This window comes from Leptonotus elevatus, chromosome 3 (assembly GCF_054856555.1).
Source record: "Leptonotus elevatus isolate MCC_2025b chromosome 3, RoL_Lele_1.0, whole genome shotgun sequence".
In the NCBI taxonomy this organism is placed as follows: domain Eukaryota; kingdom Metazoa; phylum Chordata; class Actinopteri; order Syngnathiformes; family Syngnathidae; genus Leptonotus; species Leptonotus elevatus.
This window is the reverse complement of record NC_141241.1, coordinates 30,085,176-30,104,930: the sequence shown is the minus strand read 5'-3', so window position 1 is coordinate 30,104,930 and position 19,755 is coordinate 30,085,176. Positions and strand designations below refer to the sequence as shown.

General features: G+C 37.6%; 1 protein-coding gene across 1 annotated transcript in view; it reads right to left on the bottom strand.

The window, feature by feature from the left end:
* Nucleotides 1–19,037: 19,037 nt before the first annotated feature.
* The window catches only part of mrpl27 (mitochondrial ribosomal protein L27), a 16,811-nt gene continuing 16,093 nt past the window's right edge, over nt 19,038–19,755 (bottom strand). Inside the window, exon 4 of the mRNA XM_086070415.1 lies at nt 19,038–19,755. This exon is cut by the window's right edge and continues 375 nt beyond it. The gene's annotated coding sequence lies outside the window, so the exon portion shown is untranslated.

Below are 19,755 nucleotides of genomic sequence, written 5' to 3'. Positions count from 1 at the left end.
CCATGCTGCAATTTATAATTATTGCTAACAGGAGGGGGAGATTCACACGAAATTCTTGTAATAATGCCCGATTTTGGCTCATTGACTCTCATTATAAATCACAGTTTTTGATATGCTGTAAACCTGATGTGTTATAATGCATTTTCCGTGATTACTGGTGCAATCGCTTCTTTGATGAGTCATAAACATGAAAATAGAGGAATTTGTGTGTTGAGTGTTAACACCCAAAATCCACTAGGTGGTGCCATAGGCTAATAAATGAATTTGCTTGTGCAAAGCCTGCTGCAGATTGGTCAAAATTAATGTGATAAAAACGGTTGGCATTACAAAAAAGTTTGGTGTTGATGTGTCTGAGCTCACTTTCAGTCTATTTGGGCACAAGAAAATACAAAGGTACCACAAATGCAAAAATAAATTCACTTGTTTATTGTTATTGTTTGAATTTCAACTCTTACTAGTTGGGTGTTGGAACTTCTTTACTCTTATTGGTTCCGGGCATTTTTGAGGTCGTTGTTCTCGCGATGATCACTACTTTGCATTTCTTTCACCACAACTAGTAGCAATGGCTAGAAAGATGGTATTGGAGGACGCGATTCGGCTAGTTTTAGAAAGTACTAATTCCGAAGAAGAATTTTATTCGGACGCTAGTTCGGAGAGCTTGGAAGAGGTTGAAGAGTCTACTCTTGGACTTTGAATGCCAGAGAAGGAAGAGGATGATGACGATGAATACGGAGATGGCCATGACGAGGTGTGGAAAGTGGACGCAGATGATCGCAGAGATGAGAGCGAAGGGGTGGGGGGGGGTCTGGGGGGGTGTAGATGAACACGACGAGGAGGCAGAGGATGATGAAAATGATGGCGATCAGGGCAAAGAAATTAGTGAGTGTCTCTCAAAAAATTAAAAACTATTATGGTCTCCTACTCACGAAGGATGGTAAAATACACTAAATACAGCAAACATTTTGAGTCTACAACGTTTAGTTTAGGTGTGAGAGCCAAAATGAACTTTTCATTGCTTTAAATGCGTTTTCAGACCCTGATTGTACACTTCAGGTGAAACTGTCAAAAACTTTAAAATAAGCATACGCACAAAGAAATGCATGCTGGAATAATCTTTAGGATGCTAAAATACAGCAAAAATGTTGAGTGTACAAAGTTTAGCTTAGGTGTGAAAGCCAAGATTCACTTTTTATTGCTGTAAATGTGTTTTCAGCCCCTGATTGTACACTTCAGGTAAAACTGTCAAAATCTTTTAAATGAGCATGCGCACAGTGAAATACATGCTGGAATCATCTTCAGGATGCTTAAATACACTAAGGACAGCAAAAAATGTTAGTCTACAACTTTTAGTTTAGTTGTGAGAGCTAAGATGAACTTTTTATTACTTTAAATGTGTTTTCAGCCCCTGATTGTACACTTCAGGTAAAACTGTCAAAAACTTCCAAATGAGCATGCGCACAGTGAAATACATGCTGGAATCACCTTCAGTATGCTAAAATACACTAAATACAGCAAAAAATTTGAGTCTACAACGTTTAGTTAAGGTGTGAGAGCCAAAATGAACTTTTTATTACTTTAAATGTGTTTTCAGCCCCTGATTGTACACTTCAGGTGAAAATGTCAAACACGTTTAAATGAGCATGCACACAATGAAATGCATGCTGAAATCATCTTCAGGATGCTAAAATACACAAAATAGAGCAAGAATTTGGACATTTTCAAAATGAACATGTGCAAAATGAAATGCATGCTAGAATCAGATTCATGATGCTAAATAAAGCAGGAATTTGGAGTTTACAAAGTTTGGTTTAGGTGTGAGAGACAAGATTAACTTATTTTTTTGTTTATGTGTTTTTAGCTCCTGATTGTATATTTGAAGTGAATCTGTCAAAATCTTTAAATTCAACATGTACACAATGAAATGCATGCTAAAATCATATTCAGGATGCTAAAATACACAAAATAGAGCAAGAATCTGGAGTCCACAACGTTTGGTTTAGTTGTGAGAGACAAGATGAACTTTTTATTGCTTTAAATGTGTTTTCAGCTCGTTATTGCATATTTAATGTGAATCTGTTAACATCTTAAAAATGAATTTGTTCACAATGAAATGCATGCTAGAATCATATTCAGGATGCTAAAATACACTATATAGAGCGAGAATTTGGAGTCCACAACGTTTGGTTTAGATGTGAGAGCCAAGATTAACTTTTTATTGCTTTAAATGTGTTTTCAGCTCCTTTTTGTACATTTGAGGTGAATCTGTCAAAATCTTAAAATTGAACATGTACACAATGAAATGCATGCTAAAATCATTTTTAGGATGCTAAAATACACTAAATAGAGCAAGAATCTGGAGTCCACAACGTTTGTTTTAGGTGTGAGAGACAAGATTAACTTTTTATTGCTTTAAATGTGTTTTCAACTCGTTATTGCATATTTAATGTGAATCTGTTAACATCTTAAAAATGAATTTGTACACAATGAAATGCATGCTAGAATCATATTCAGGATGCTAAATTTTACTATATAGAGCGAGAATTTGGAGTCCACAACGTTGTGTTTAGATGTGAGAGCCAAGATTAACTTTTTATTGCTTTAAATGTGTTTTCAGCTCCTTTTTGTATATTTGAGGTGAATCTGTCAAAATCTTCAAAAAGTACAAGTACACAATGAAATGCATGCTAGAATCATATTCAGGATGCTAAAATACACTAAATAGAGCAAGAATTTGGAGTCCACAACATTTGGTTTAAGTGTGAGAGCCAAGATTAAATTTGTATTGCTTTAAATGTGTTTTCAGCCCCTAATTGAGGTGAAACTGTCAAAATCTTCAAAATGAACAAGTGCACAATTATATGCATGCTAGAATCATATTCAGGATGCTAAAATACACTAAATAGAGCAAGAATTTGGAGTCCACAACGTTTGGGTTAGGTGTAAGAGCCAAAATTAAGTTTTTATTGCTTTAAATGTGTTTTCAGCCCCTGATTGGGGTGAAACTGTCAAAATGTTCATAATGAACATGTGGAAAATGAAATGCATGATATAATCATATTCAGGATGCTAAAATACACTAAATAGAGCAAAGATCTAGAGTTTGGAGTCACATTTGGTTTAGGTGTGAGAGCCAAGATTAGCTTTTTATTGCTTTTTAAATGTGTTTTTAGCTCCTGATTGTATATTTGGGATGAAACTGTCAAAATCTTTTTAAAAAAAAAAAAGGAAGAAGAAAAAAAGAACAAGCAAACGAATCCACAACGTTTGGTTCAGGTGTGAGAGTCAAGATTAACTTTGTATTGCTTAAATGTGTTTTCAGCTCCTGATTGTGAATTTGAGGTAAGTCTGTCAAAATCTTCTAATGAACATGTGCACAATGAAATGCAAAATAGAAACATATTCAGGATGCTAAAATACACTAAATAGATCAAGAATATAGAGTACACAACATTTGGTTTAGGTGTGAGATCCAAGTTTAACTTTTTATTGCTTTAAATATGTTTTCATTTCCGAAGTGTATATTTATGGTGAATCTGTCAAAATCTTCAAAATGAACATGTACACAATGAAATGCATGCTAGAATTATATTCAGGATGCTAAAATACACTATATAGAGCAAGAATTTGGAGTCCGCAACTTTTGGTTTAGTTGTGAGAGCCAATATTAACTTTTTTATTGATTTAAATGTGTTTCAGTTCCTTTTTGTAAATGTAAGGTTAATCTGTCAAAATCTTCAAAATGAATGTGTGCACAATGAAATGCAAACTAGAAATATATTCAGGATGGTAAAATACACTAAATAGAGCAAGAATTTTGAGTCTTTAATGGGTTTTTTTAGGTGTGAGAGCCAAGATTTTTGCTTGAAATTTGTTGTCAGCTCCTGATTGGATATTTGAAGTGAATCCGTCAAAATCTTCAAAATTAACATGTACAGAATGAAATGCATGCTAGAATTATATTCAGGATGCTAAAATACACTATATAGAGCAAGAATTTGGAGTCCACAACGTGTGGTTTAGGTGTGAGAGCCAAGATTACATTTTTATTGCTTAAAATGCGCTTTCAGCCCCTGATTGAGTTGAAACTGTCCAAATCTTTAAAATGAACATGTACACAGTGAAATGCATGCTATAATCACATTCAGGATGCTAAAATGCACTAAATAGAGCAAGAATCTGGAGTCCACAATGTTTGGTTTAGGTGTGAGAGCGAAGATTAAATTTGTATTGCTTAAAATGTGTTTTCAGCTCCTGAATTTATATTTGAGGTAAATCTGTCAAAATCTTTAAAATGAACATGTGCACAATGAAATGCAAACAAGAAATATATTCAGGATGCTAAAATACACTAAATACAGCAATAATATGGAGTCCACAACTTTTGGTTTAGTTGTGAGAGCCAATATTAACTTTTTTATTGATTTAAATGGGTTTTCAGTTCCTTTTTGTAAATTTAAGGTTAATCTGTCAAAATCTTCAAAATGAATGTGTGCACAATGAAATGCAAACTAGAAATATATTCAGGATGGTAAAATACACTAAATAGAGCAAGAATTTTGAGTCTTTAATGGGTTTTTTTAGGTGTGAGAGCCAAGATTTTTGCTTGAAATTTGTTTTCAGCTCCTGATTGTATATTTGAGGTGAATCCGTCAAAATCTTCAAAATTAACATGTACAGAATGAAATGCATGCTAGAATTATATTCAGGATGCTAAAATACACTATATATAGCAAGAATTTGGAGTCCACAACATGTGGTTTAGGTGTGAGAGCCAAGATTACATTTTTATTGCTTAAAATGCGCTTTCAGCCCCTGATTGAGTTGAAACTGTCCAAATCTTTAAAATGAACATGTACACAGTGAAATGCATGCTATAATCACATTCAGGATGCTAAAATGCACTAAATAGAGCAAGAATCTGGAGTCCACAATGTTTGGTTTAGGTGTGAGAGCGAAAATTAAATTTGTATTGCTTAAAATGCGTTTTCAGCCCCTGATTGAGGTGAAACTGTCAAAATCTTCTAAATGAAAATGTACAATATTAAATGCATGTTAGAATCATTTTTAGGATGCTAAAATACACTAAATACAGCACAAATTTGGAGTCCACAACGTTTGGTTCAGGTGTGAGAGTCAAGAACTACTTTTTAATGCTTTAAAGGTGTTTTCAGCTCATGATTAAATATTTGAGGTGAATCTGTTAAAATCTTCAAAATGAACATGTGCACGATGAAATGCAAACAAGAAATATATTCAGGATGCTAAAATACACTAAATACAGCAAGAATATGGAGTCCACAACTTTTGGTTTAGTTGTGAGAGCCAATATTAACTTTTTTATTGATTTAAATGTGTTTTCAGTTCCTTTTTGTAAATTTAAGGTTAATCTGTCAAAATCTTCAAAATGAATGTGTGCACAATGAAATGCAAACTAGAAATATATTCAGGATGGTAAAATACACTAAGAGCAAGAATTTTGAGTCTTTAATGGGTTTTTTTAGGTGTGAGAGCCAAGATTTTTGCTTGAAATTTGTTTTCAGCTCCTGATTGTATATTTGAGGTGAATCCGTCAAAATCTTCAAAATTAACATGTACAGAATGAAATGCATGCTAGAATTATATTCAGGATGCTAAATAACACTATATAGAGCAAGAATTTGGAGTCCACAACGTGTGGTTTAGGTGTGAGAGCCAAGATTACATTTTTATTGCTTAAAATGCGTTTTCAGCCCCTGATTGAGGTGAAACTGTCAAAATCTTCTAAATGAAAATGTACAATATTAAATGCATGTTAGAATCATTTTTAGGATGCTAAAATACACTAAATACAGCACAAATTTGGAGTCCACAACGTTTGGTTCAGGTGTGAGAGTCAAGAACTACTTTTTAATGCTTTAAAGGTGTTTTCAGCTCATGAATAAATATTTGAGGTGAATCTGTTAAAATCTTCAAAATGAACATGTGCACGATGAAATGCATGCTAGAATCACATTCAGGATGTTAAAATGCACTAAAAAGAGCAAGAATCTGGAGTCTACAACGTTTCGTTTAGGTGTGAAAACCAAGATTTATTTTTTATTGCTTTATATGTGTTTTCAGCTCCTGATTGTATATTTGAGGTGAATCTGTCAAAATCTTCAAAATTAACATGTACAGAATGAAATGCATGCTAGAATTATATTCAGGATGCTAAAATACACTATATAGAGCAAGAATTTGGAGTCCACAACGTGTGGTTTAGGTGTGAGAGCCAAGATTACATTTTTATTGCTTAAAATGCGCTTTCAGCCCCTGATTGAGTTGAATCTGTCAAAATCTTCAAAATTAACATGTACAGAATGAAATGCATGCTAGAATTATATCCAGGATGCTAAAATACACTATATAGAGCAAGAATTTGGAGTCCACAACGTGTGGCTTAGGTGTGAGAGCCAAGATTAAATTTGTATTGCTTAAAATGCGTTTTCAGCCCCTGATTGAGGTGAAACTGTCAAAATCTTCTAAATGAAAATGTACAATATTAAATGCATGTTAGAATCATATTTAGGATGCTAAAATACACTAAATAGAGCAAGAATTTGGAGTGTACAACGTTTAGTTTAGGTTTGAAAGCCAAGATTAACATTTTATTGCTTAAAAAGTGTTTTTTCGCTCCTGATTGTATATTTGAGGTGAATCTGTCAAAATCTTCCAAATGAACATGTACACAATGAAATGCATGCTAGAATAACATTTGGGATGCTAAAATACACTCAATAGAGCAATAATTTTGAGTCCACAATGTTTGGTTTAGTTGTGAGAGACAATATTAACTTTTTTATTGATTTAAATGTGTTTTCAGTTCCTTTTTGTAAATTTAAGGTTAATCTGTCAAAATCTTCAAAATGAATGTGTGCACAATGAAATGCATAATAGAATTATATTCAGGATGCTAAAATACACTAAATACAATAAGAATATGGTGTCCACAACGTTTGGTTTAGGTGTTAGAGCCAAGAATAACTTTGTGTTGCTTAAAATGCGTTTTCAGTGCCTGATTGAGGTAAAATGGTAAAAAATCTACCAAATGAACATGTACACAATGAAATAAATGCTAAAATGCACTAATACAGCAAGAATATGGAGTCAACAATGTTTGGTTTAGGTGTGAAAGCCAAGATTAAATTTGTATTGCTTAAAAGCATTTTCAGCCCTTGATTGATGTGGTACTGTAAAAATCTTTAAAGTGAACATGTGCACAATGAAATGCATGCTCGAATAACATTCAGTATGCATGCATGCATTTCATTGTGCACACCAGAAGCTGATAACACATTTAAAGCAATAAAAAGTTAATATTTGGCTCTCACACCTAAACCAAATGTTGTGGACTCCAAATTCATGCTTACAATTTTAGCATTTTGAATATGAATATAGCATGCATTTCATTGTGCACGTGTTCAGTTTGAAGATTTTTACCATTTTACCTCAATCAGGCGCTGAAAACGCATTTTAAGCAATAAAAAGTTAATCTTGGCTCTCACACCTAAACCAAACGTTGTGGACTCCATATTCATATTGTATTTAGTGTATTTTAGCATCCTGAATATGATTCTAGCAATTATTTCATTGCACACATCAGGATCTGAAAACATATTTAAAGACATAAAAGTTAATCTTAAATTAAGCCCGGCAATGGACCCTTCTTTAATAGTCACAGCTTTGTTGTCCGTGTTGAATAGCTGAATGGGGACGATCTTGTTAGGCTGGGCATTCATTGATCAGGACTCTGGCGACAAGGACTTTGTGTTTCTCAACAAAACCTTTTGTAGGACTTAACATCATGTTGTCTAAGGTCGCCGCACCTAAATTTACATCACCCCTCACCATAAACTCCTGCCCCGGTTCAACAACAGTTCTGAATACTCTCACCGCCCTTGACTTTGGCCCCACTGTCCAAGACGGCACACACTTTTAATTCGTAAAGATGCACAGCGATGCACATTTCCTCGTTTTGAGCTTTAAGGTGGAGCATAGATGGCTCAGGACTATATTTGACTTCATCTGGAATGGAACACACCATTGGTAAGTTTGTTGCATGGTAAATTGAAGTAGCACTAAGGAACTTTTCAACCTTAATAAAATGTTTTCATAACTTTTCTGATGAAACATCGACTTAAAACTAGTTGAATGGTACCTTGGTGCCTTGGCCTGAAGGTGCCTGTATCATTTTTACTGGCATTAAGCAACTTTGAGGAGGATGGTAGGAACACTGCCTCACAAAAAAAACTGCTGACTGCTTTATGGCGTACGTAACTTCCCTCTTTACCCATTCGTTACAAAGACGGAAGTCAATTTGAATGTTGACGCACAATTACTGCTTTCCTGGCAGAAGCTGCAAAACAACTGAAAAGTTTTGTGTGAGGAGACAAAAAAGAAAAATGGAAGCTACCTGGATAAAAGAACAGTCAAGGATCAACATTGTGAGCTGGCGTGAGCTCAATAACGACGCAATGCACTTGTCCTCATGGAAAATGTGGTCTTCCTTCAGGCATAACATTAGCATTTTTATCTATATGGCGCTGCCACAATCAACGCAAACTGAAAGTTCCTTAGTGTTACTTTAACTGAAATCAAATTATTTTTATGTAGTTATTTATTGTAAAAGAGCAAAGCATAAGCATAAGCTGCATAATCTTGTGTCTGTATGGACACGATCTAAAATATGGGTTTGCATTGCAATTTGCAAGTCAAAATTAACATTTTGCATTTCAGAGAAAAAACACTTTGAAAAGCATAACTGCATGACTGCACCGCTTGGTCTCTGATAATTATGACTACTATCAAACTTGTTATGCCCGTAACACTATTTGTTGTGGATATTTAAAACAAATTCATGGGTCAATTTGCTCAAAGGTTTAAAATGGGCAAAAAATTGTTGCAGATAATCAAGGCATGTGATAATTTAAATTATGAACTCTGAACTACTTCATTTTAAAATTTGGGAGCGGAAGTTTGAAGTAGTTTGAGTCTAAAATGAACTTGCCCAACACTGAAGGTTGCAAAGATGTTCACATACAGTTTACATGTATTTAACTCCCAAAAAGTTGTATACTGTTGTGCATTTCATGAGAAGTTGTAAATCTATTTCTTTTACCGCATAATGTGACCAATTGGTTTTTATCTGAATAATTTTTCTTGCAGCATGGATGCTTCGAAAGAGTGAATGATGAGCACAGAAACCCCAACTGCAAAATGAAAAAAATAATTGTTTAAGGAAGGCCACACTTGTGCCTGTTTGCTATTAAAGAAATATTCCCAGGCGAAGAAATCACATAACAATGGGGATTCCTCTTGCCTATGGCGCTCAATGGTGAGTTTGTTCTCATGCTCTGCTAACCAAAGTTAAACTGACAAGGTAAGTAATTTGCTGCTTTTAAAGGTTGACTGTTCTTGGTTATGCAAACCACACTATCATTTGGGATATTGAGTGTTAAAGAATTGCCTAAAACAATTTGACCTGTCTTTAACCATCATTAAGCTTGTGTAGAAGTTACTTCTGTGAAATGACAAATTTTAACTACAGAATCTAAAACAACCTGTGGCTTTTCACTCACCCTTAAATGAAGGAACCCTGCAAGTAATCATCCAATCCAGAGCCTCAGAAAAGTGCACTAGAGTCGGTCTGGTCACATTATCTTGTAAGGACAGCAGATAGTTTGTGAAACATCATTAGAAATCAATGCAGTATAGTCAAGAAGGTGTGCATCTTGTTGGGAGATGGGCCCATAACAGATGTGGATTGTAAGAAAACCTCATCCGCTGAGGACCACCATAGTTCTTACAGTACAAGTCAAACAATTTAGTCATGTCATAGCCATTCTCTGTTACCTTGGCAACAGTCACTTGCTTTTGGCTGTACTATCATTTGGGATATTATTAATACGATTTACAGTGTTGCTTCCTGCATGTGGTGTTTTCCATGCCTACTGTACACAGCGTGCTAACAGTGAAGAAAACAGTGGATATTTAAACAGCTATTCATCTGAAAGTATTGCACTTCCCATGTTAGCCTGCAGTTATATCCTGGTATTTCACTTAATTTTAATTTCATTTCATCTGTCCATGCTAGGAAGCAAACTTTCTGCCAGACAAATGGCCAGCGTTGTTGTGCATTGACTATTGGACAAAAAGAGTCATCTGTGTTTTAAGCATTCCTAATCATACTGTTGAAAACAGCCAAAAAGTTTTCTTGCGTGTTGAAATAAAACTCAAAGTTGAGATTTAGTGAAGAGGCTTACTTGCAAGTATTTTATTTAGAAATTTCTAAAGCCACTTGGACCCTTGCTGAATCAGAAGGAGTCTCCAAATGTGCCCTTGCTTTGGTCTCATCCTAACTTATACAAAAGCAGTGTTTACAAAAAATAGTCTCCCCCTCCTTCATCCTTGTCCTTGTGGGAAGAGTGAAATACAAAACATAATAAATCTTCAGCTCGTATCTTAGTCCACTACAGATGTGGGTAAATAATTGGTCCCGGCACCTCCTGGGCCAGATAATTTATGGACAGAACTCTGCGTGACCTTCCAAACATTACTGATACATAGATAACTCAGAAACAACTTAGACATCTCTTTCCCAGAGAAGAGAACAATGGACTATAGATTGAATAACATATGAATTAACGGTTGTCTTATTATTACACAGCTCTAACTAAAATCAAAACGGTTAAAATATAAATCGAAACAGTAAAACAATGTTAATAATGTTAACATTCCTTCAATTGGGCTCGAAAGAGCCCAAAATAAACATTTATACTTTTTTTTTTTAGAGGATCAACATGAGCATGATGTGACAGCGTTTGAAGATGTTTTCCCGCCTCGAAGCTATCTCGTGATGAAGTTCTTTGGTGAATGAAAAGAGTATCGTGTTAGTTTTTTTTCTTCTTTAAGGACCTCAGGGTAGACTGCCCAAGGTCCTTTTGTTTGTCACCGAGATTATTCTGCCCGCAAATGTGACTCCGTGGAATGATGCTTTGGAGAGGGTCAGCTGATATGATTCAGCAAATGTGGTGTCCCGGTCTGAGGTGGTGAGATTGATGAGCCTGGGATGGATCTGGCGGCCTTGTAGACCAGATGTGGAATGATGTCTCCCTCCTGTGAACTCCGGATAACCGTTACTTGATGATTATTGGGTTTAGCCTACTCAATTTTTGCCTATTTTCTTGGGAGCATCAGTTTCTGAATGGGAATTTAACAAATAACAGCGAGTTTGCTGGTTTTTGTATTACTGTTGTGTTTTATATGACCGACTACGATGTAAAAGAGGTGGGGTTGATTAGTATTTTAGGAATAATTGACGGTTTGCTCAAAGTAGGAGTGTTGTGTTATTTTCGGCTCTAATTATAATATGCTTATTTTACCTGTTGAGAAGGTAGATATTTGTAAATTTCGTGTAATTTGTATCCTGAATTAGATTAATGTGGCTACCTCTATTTTTTCATGACCCCAAAGTCCTTACATGCTAGTGTCTTAAATTGTATCTGTTTGTGCTCATTTTAATTGCAGTGACCTGAAGCTCTCGCTCTCTCTCGTTTGCCTCACAATCGCCTGATTTAAAGGCTTGTGTTATTTACGACGTCTTTTGCGGAAAGCTATAGTCTGGTATTCCTTATTTATGAGCTACGAAGTCTCGGTGTGTCCTCCTTTTGCAATACCATCTGTCCACCGCTACATCTTTGATAATTTTATCTTGACGTGTTTGAAAAGATCAGAGTGGATCTTTGTCAAAGGGAGGGTGTGTACACATGATAGTTCATGTTTAAGAAATTAATTAATGTAGATGAATTAGTAGATTAAAAAATGAAAGAGCATCATATAATCATACTGATACATAGATAACTCAGAAACAACTTAGACATCTCTTTCCCAGAGAAGAGAACAATGGACTATAGATTGAATAACATATGAATTAACTGTTGTCTTATTATTACACAGCTCTAACTAAAATCAAAACGGTTAAAATATAAATCGAAACAGTAAAACAATGTTAATAATGTTAACAATACCTATCTTTTCCAAGAAACAGCTGATTCACTGGAATTGCTGTTTAAAAGACTTGGTTACTGAAAGGGTGTCTGTTCAGAGTGTGTCTTGTAAGGACAACAGTTTGTCAAACATTAGAATTGAATGCAACACATTCAAGAAGGTGTGTGCCTTGTGTGCTGGGGGATGGGCCCTTTGCAGACGTGGATCGAACATTACTTTTCTGTGGGGGAAGTCCATCCTTACAACATTCAAAATGGCGCACAGGAAGGACGAGGGTTTGTTTCATTCAGCAATAAACTCAGTTTTAAATGACCAGAATCACACAGAATCGTTAAAACCTTCAACTGCTGACAGCGCTGGGAGCATTTTTTCCAAAGACACATGTCCAGACACGATCGGAGACCCCTACACGATCTGAGGCGCACATATGCAGAACGTCGGCCATATTTGTTTGTCAGCTACGGCAGCTGCACTTGGTCAAAACATGTTGCTAATACCAACGAATAGCTTTTCTGACATCACGTCCGCTCTTTGCTGATTGGTTCATTCCATTGGATGTTTGCTCATGAAAATTTTCGGCCGAAGAATTGCAACAATTTAAATTTTCGGCATTCGGACAAAATTAAATTCAAGCTGAACGAATATTTCCGAAAGAGGATGTTGTGGTGACGCAAGCAAAAAATAAAAAACAAACCGCTGCAAGCAAGTGTCTTTTTTAATTAAACCTCAAACACGGGAGTGAGAATCCGCCTTGCTGCTTGCTGTTTGTGAGTACCAGCAGCTTCATTGTGCATACCGGAGAAGGAGAGGGTCACTTGGTAAACTATGTCAAAAAAAGAGAGCGCTGCCAAGTACTGCACTACAGGTGAGCCACTCTTTCTCCTGCAGCGCCTTCCTTTTTTTCTTTGATGAGAGCCCCTCGGGCGCTTCCACTTTTTCAATTGCATTCTGGTGGCCCTGCTAAATACTTTAGCTAATGTTAGCAGTATTGCTATCAAAGGTTTTAAACAAGTTAACACTTACCACTATCTCTGGGTGACTATAGATGTGTACAGGACGCCGTGTGTGACTTTGCAGTGCGTTCCCAAAGCCGATTGGCTGGTGTAAAGAAATGTATTTATTTTTAAACGTTAGCGAATTGGTGAATGTGCCGAATTTTAAGTGCGCCGCACCGTGTCCCGCTCCAGATAGCCTACAAATGCGTTATCCGCACGGCACCGCACACATCCGTGCTTGCCGGTGCGAACTACTGTACATTGACTATAAGTGCAATTGCACGCCAGAAAATGCTCAGTTGCTCACCACGCGTTTGGTGTTTAATGTACCATTGATGACTGATGTGGACGCATTTCAATTTATATTGTGCTTTATTAAAATACCTGTGCTAAGTAGGCCTAAATATTTTATAATAATATTATAATTTTAATTAATTATAAAAAAAAACGCAATGATAATAAAAAAAAAAAATCGGTTTTCGGCCAAGCATTTCTCATTTTCGGTTTCGGCCCAAAACTGTCACTTCGGTGCATTCCTACTCATAATTGTCCCGCCACACAAATGCGCTTGATGAGACTGTGACCAGACTAGCGATTGAGTCTTGTTTTCAGGTGAGGTCTTGTGAGGACAGCAAATCGTCAACCACTATTAGTTTTACGCAACACATTCAAGAAGGTGTGTGTCGTTTGTTGGGGGATGGGCACGTCACAGACATGAATTGTGAGGACACCTCATCCTCTGCGAGGACCTCCATATTTCTTCCAGTATGGGTCAATTTAGTAATTTGCAATGCGAGTCGCTTGCTGTTTGGCTGTAGCTGTGTGTGACTTTGCAGTCCGTTCCCAAAGCAGATTAGCTGGTGCAAACAAATGTATTTATTTATTTTTAAACATTGGTGAATATGTGAATGTGCCGATTTTAAGTGCGCCGCACCTTGTCCCGCCACACGCATCCGTGCCTGCCTGTGCGAACTACATTGACTATAAGGTCAATCACACTGCCAAAAAATGCTCAACCCTTGTTTGGTGTTTAATGTACCATTAGCCAACATGTCGGCGGTGTGGGCACATTTCAATTTACATTGTGTTTGGTTAAAAAGCCAGTACTAAATAAATATTTTATGATATTATAATTTTAATTAATTATAATATATGCAATGAAAGTAAAAATTGGCAAAAAAATATTTGGCGTTCCGGTTTTCGGCCAAGCATTTTCTGTTTTCGGTTTCGGCCAGCCATTTTCATTTCAGTGAATCCCTACTTACAACATTCAAAATGGCGCGCAGGAGGTATGAGGTTTTTTTCTCATTCATTATTTAACTCGGTTTTAAATGACAAGAAAAACACAGAATCGTTAAAACCCCCAGCTGCTGACGACTGTGGTGGGTGGCGGGTGGGTCGTGGGGCGAGTGGGGGCTGTGTGCCGGTGGGATGCCTGGTGGGCCTGCCGTGCCCCGTTCTGCTGCGTTGGGCTGGGGGCGCGGGCCGTGTTGGGCTGGGGGGCGCTCTGGGCTCCTGGGTTTGCTCCCCGACCGGTGGCCCCTGCGGGTCCCGGGGGTTGTGCCCTGGCGCTGCCGAAGCCTGGGGGGCCCTGGGGGGTTGTGCTTGCCCTGTCCTGGTCGGGGTCGACGGCTCCCCTCTTTGGTGGAGGTTTTTCATGCATGCCAGATCCACCACACCAGCATTTACCGAAATTCAAACACAATCTGCTTCTTCCTCTGGTCGCTGAATCGGTGGAGGCTGATGTCTGTGGATCTAACTCTGCTTCATCTCTCCTTCCTTCCTTTCTTTAGTCTTTCCTTAGGTCTCTTGAGGTCTCTCTAGTTTGTTGGAATGTATATGCTTCTGGGGTTGGTGAAAGATTCTGGTTTGTAACCCTGTGTGTAGTAGGTGGTGTCTTGTCTGTGCTGGATTTCACTTATCTCTCTTTTCTTTGATCACTCCTCGGGTCTCCTGACAACTTCACGACTATCGGGATTCTTAAGTATTCGGTTTAGGTGAAGAGTATGGGATTTTTAATAGGTTTCAGGTGAATTAATGAGCATAAACCCGCACGCACATATGCACACACGTACATACTCACGCACGAAAAAACTAAATAAATAGAGAGCAATAATGATGACATGTTGAATTGGTAAGATTACCGAATGAACAATACTGAGCTCTCTCAAAAAAAAAGAATGACCTTCCGTTAAATATTAGGCAATCTCCCTCTTACCCACTCATAAAGAACATTGTTCTTTGGCGTTTGACTCCGCATGAGACTCATCATTGTTTCAATGTTTTATGTTGCCTGCTGTATTTTGTTATTAATTTATTGTTATTTATTTTATTTACATACTTAACTACTTGTGTTTTACTTATTCATTTACCCACTTACGATATCCATTAATTTATTTGGTGTTATTTGTGTTTTACCTGTCTTTATTCCATGGCTGATTTGTACTCCATGTACAGCACTTTGAAATTAAGTTCCGAGTTGAGTACTTTTTGGTCTGTAAGTGACACCATAACCACAGTTGTGATTTCGCCGACTGTCAACTGCACAATTGAGTGAGCCTAGTTTGTTACACTGATCACCATGAATGGCAACTGTGTCCGGCTGTCAGCATCAAAGTGTGCAATCATCACGTCGATTAGACTGCCTTTAAAAAGTAGTCCAATCATGACTCTAGCTGCAGCCGCTAGCCCTGTCATCATGCTAACACTGTAGATGCCCTAAACACTGGCAACAGGCACCGTGCAATACAATGTCAGCGTAATTAAGTCTTCTTTTAGTGCCCTTAATTGGCGATCGAACGTGATTTCAGGACAAAGTTGTTTTGTTGACTTTGGACGCAATAGTTTATGCCAGCAATATGAACAGCACACACATTCCGCAAGATAAGTCAAGTCATCCGTTGCGCCGGGACAGGCAAAACGCTCCTGGAAAAAACTTCAAATTAAAAGTTGGCATTGCGCTCCACATGTTACTTGGTATGGGAAGGTTTATTTTGAAGTTGGCCTTCTCTCCGCATTGGTGGTGTTTTGCCAGACGTGTCAAATATTCCCCATAATGTAAACTGTTAACGTTGCTGGATTTGTCATTGCATTTTTTCAATACAAGACCAGCCCTACTCTGTCTCTGATTGGCTAGTGGTTCTTACGCTGGAAATCCGGCAGTGTGCAGGAGAAATTTAAGCCCTGTATATTGACATATTGACAATGTCAATCACTCAAATGAGTTTGCCACAATATCACTCTGGGACTGTTCCAAGGTGATATGTTCGGGAAAGGCAGGGCATTCAGTACAATACTTCAATTTACAATTTATTTAAATTTTCATATTTTTACATTTCTGTCAGGAACATCACAGCAGGACTGCATGCAGGAGTGTTTTATATATAATAATATATATTAGGCCTATTACTATTATTAAATGTATTTAATACTAACGCTTCAAAGATAAAAATCACTCACAAAATTATTTGCTTAACAGTGACATTTCAACAATGCAGTGCACACACACAAGCGTAATTATGAAACTACGATGACAACAAATGTGTGACGTCATCTCCGTTATCCCAGTGACAAGTTTAGCTGTTTTTATTCTTAATGTGGTGTTTAAATAGTAAAGCTGTGCGTGGTTTGTAAGGGAAGGGTAATACTTTACTTACGTGAGCCGAGAGGCTGCTACCAGTTATAGCTTTGCCATACATAGCAGACACCACTATTATTTCTCATCAGACCTACACGATTCATGTAGGTCATATTTTGGTTTTTAAACAGCGTAATGCGCCCAAAATAATTTTCATACCTGTAGATGTTTAACCAATGCAGCCCCTTACAAATGAGCTACTCGTGAAGTTAGCGTAAAAGGAACCCTGACTAATAATGACAAGTTTGCTCTATATTTATTTTGTTGTTATTAACCTAACTATGACATTCATTTTCAAAAAATCAATTACGGTTTAACACATTTTGTAGAAACTTTGTTTGGACGTACATTCAGTGCGTAGTGACGCAGAATGGCTGCTGGCTCTTCGCCGAGCAATATGAAACGTCTAAAGAAAGCAAGGTAAGTCTCCATTCTACGTCACTAGTCACTACGCACTGAATGTGTTGCGACGTAAATAAAAATGGTGGCGAATGACCAAATAAAGTTTCTATAACACGTATTAAACCGGAAAAGATTTTTGAGAAATACATCTCAAAGCTATGTTAGTAACAACCAAATAAATAATATAGAGCAAACTTGTCATTACAGTTGGGGTTCCTTTTAAAGTAAACATCCTGCTCGTTGCAAACCGCGTCCCCTCCCATCTGCCAATCATGTGCATTGTGACTGAAGAAGCATAATGAAGATTAACTTAACACTTCCCGCAATAAAAGTGCCTACGTATTCCACCTGTTAGAACAGCCTTATTGTGACGAGGTGCAACAACAATGCAAGTCCATGAAACCGTGTGCATATGACCAGGCTTGGGGAGTAACTGAATACATGTACCGGCGTTACGTAATCAGAATACAAAAAAATAATTTTTTTTTACTGTATTGCGTTACAGTACAGGAAAAAAAATACATGTAATCAGTTTACAGGTACATTTATTAAAAATGGGGATTACTTCAAGAGACAATATTATTTCTACAATGAGAGTGCGAGACAGCGAGGGCGAGAACAGAGCAAGAAAGCGTGCGAAAGCGTGTGTGAGAGAGAGAACAGAGCGAGAAAGCGTGCATGAGAGAGAGAGAGGGACTGTTGCTACTGGAGCTGTACATGTCAGGGAGGTGGGGAACTGCAGGCTAGTCGTGTCCTCCAATAGCTTCACGGACAAGAGAAGGAAATGGCGACTAGTATTCACAGTTTGGAACTTACTCGGCTTGCTGAAGGACCGGAAGTTTGAGCTGAGTCCAGCGGAATGCTACACGCTGCAGCTTCTTCTTAGCCCGCTAGCCTACAACCATAATGTGAGTTACACCCAGTGCCAGCCCTAGGTGATTTGGTGCCCTAGACGAAAGTGTAGATTCTAGCTTTCTTTTCTATTTTAATGATTTATTATTACATATAATAACTTATTGTACACGATATAAGTTAGTGGGGGTAGAATTAGATAAGTTCTTGTACTTCGTCCTACTCCCTTTGAACATAAACATAAATTCCTGTCACCTCCCATCTGCCATCATGTGCATTGTGACTGAAGAAACATCATGAAGATTAATTTAACACTCCCCACTGCACCTACAAAATAAAAGTGCCTACATAGTCCACCTGTTAGGACAGCCATATTGTGACGAGTTGCAACAACAGTTCATGTCCATAAAACTATGTGCATATGACATTTGTGTCTGTCACGTCTGTTTTTACCCTGCTTGATCTGTTGGGGCGATGGAGAATTTTAATCCCCACACACGGCATAATATTTAAGACCCTAAGATCAAAATTCAATACTTTTTCAAGACTTTTTAAGGTATTTTCACATTTGTAAATTCAATGCTTTTAAGACTATAGCGGGAACCCTGCTATAGGTGAGGGTAGGAAGGTAGATCGACCGGTAAATCGAGAGCTTCGCTTTTTGACTCAGCTAATTCTTCACCAAAGCGGACCGATACAGAGTCCGCATCACTGCAGACACTGCACCAATCCGCCTGTCGATCTCCCGCTAAACGAGCAATACATTTTTTGGGCGGATGATGTGGTGCAGTTAGCTTCTTCAAGCCGTGATCTCCAACTCTCGCTGGAGCTGTTCGTAGCCAAGTGTGAAGCGGTTGGGATGAAAATTCGCACCTCCAAATCCGAGACCATGGTCCTCAGTCGGAAAAGGGTGGAATTCCCTCTCCGGGTCAGGGATGAGATCCTACCCCTAGTGGAGGAGTTCAAGTATTTTGGGGTCTTGTTCACGAGTGAGGGTAGGATGAAAACGTTGTCATCGTGAGAGAGAACAGAATTAATTGCCGCATCCATGCATTCGTCCACCTTTGTCGCCATGTTTCACTTTTCCAGACCTGGAAATGAATGTCAAGTAGAGTTCCATACATCCGTAGGTTTCTATGAGTACTGTGGGTTTTCTTTTATTAACAGAGGGTACCAATAATTTTGTTCACGCGTACATGTGCCAGTATATCAGAACAGACATCTTACAGGGTTAAGGTCACAGTGTATATTTCCACTAATGCTGAAATGTATCATTAACTCATTTGCTCCCAAAAACTTAAAATACGTTCTATTTTAAATATTACCACGGTCCCAAAAATGTATTTATACGTTTTAGGTGTTTTTTTATGCTAGACCATACAGAAGGCTTTGATGCAGCATCTGAACTGAAGAGAACACTTGAAGCAATGGTAGTTAATACAAAAACAGCCAGTAGGTGGCAGCAGAGTATAAAAGATCAACCAGGGCCATATTGCAGAAAGCTCTTTCCCCCAATGTTTTAAACAGATTTGTGAATAATGACGAAACTTAGCTAGGTTCTAATGCTAATTACTGCAAAACGGAAACAGATACAAATATTCTTTTTTTTCCTGATGAAAGAAGAGACTCTAATCTTTCTTTTGGTAGATTCCATGTTTATATGCTGTGGGCCTTGCAAAACCAGTCACAATCCAGTAAAACAGCCGGGAACAAAAGGGGTTGCTTCAGGGAAAATGGCTGAGTGAATTAGTTCATAGAACACAGACAGGTATCCCATAGCATTTTATCCCAGCCTCGCTGAACTTTTTAAAAATTGTAAATACTTCAATATTCCTTATTTTCCTA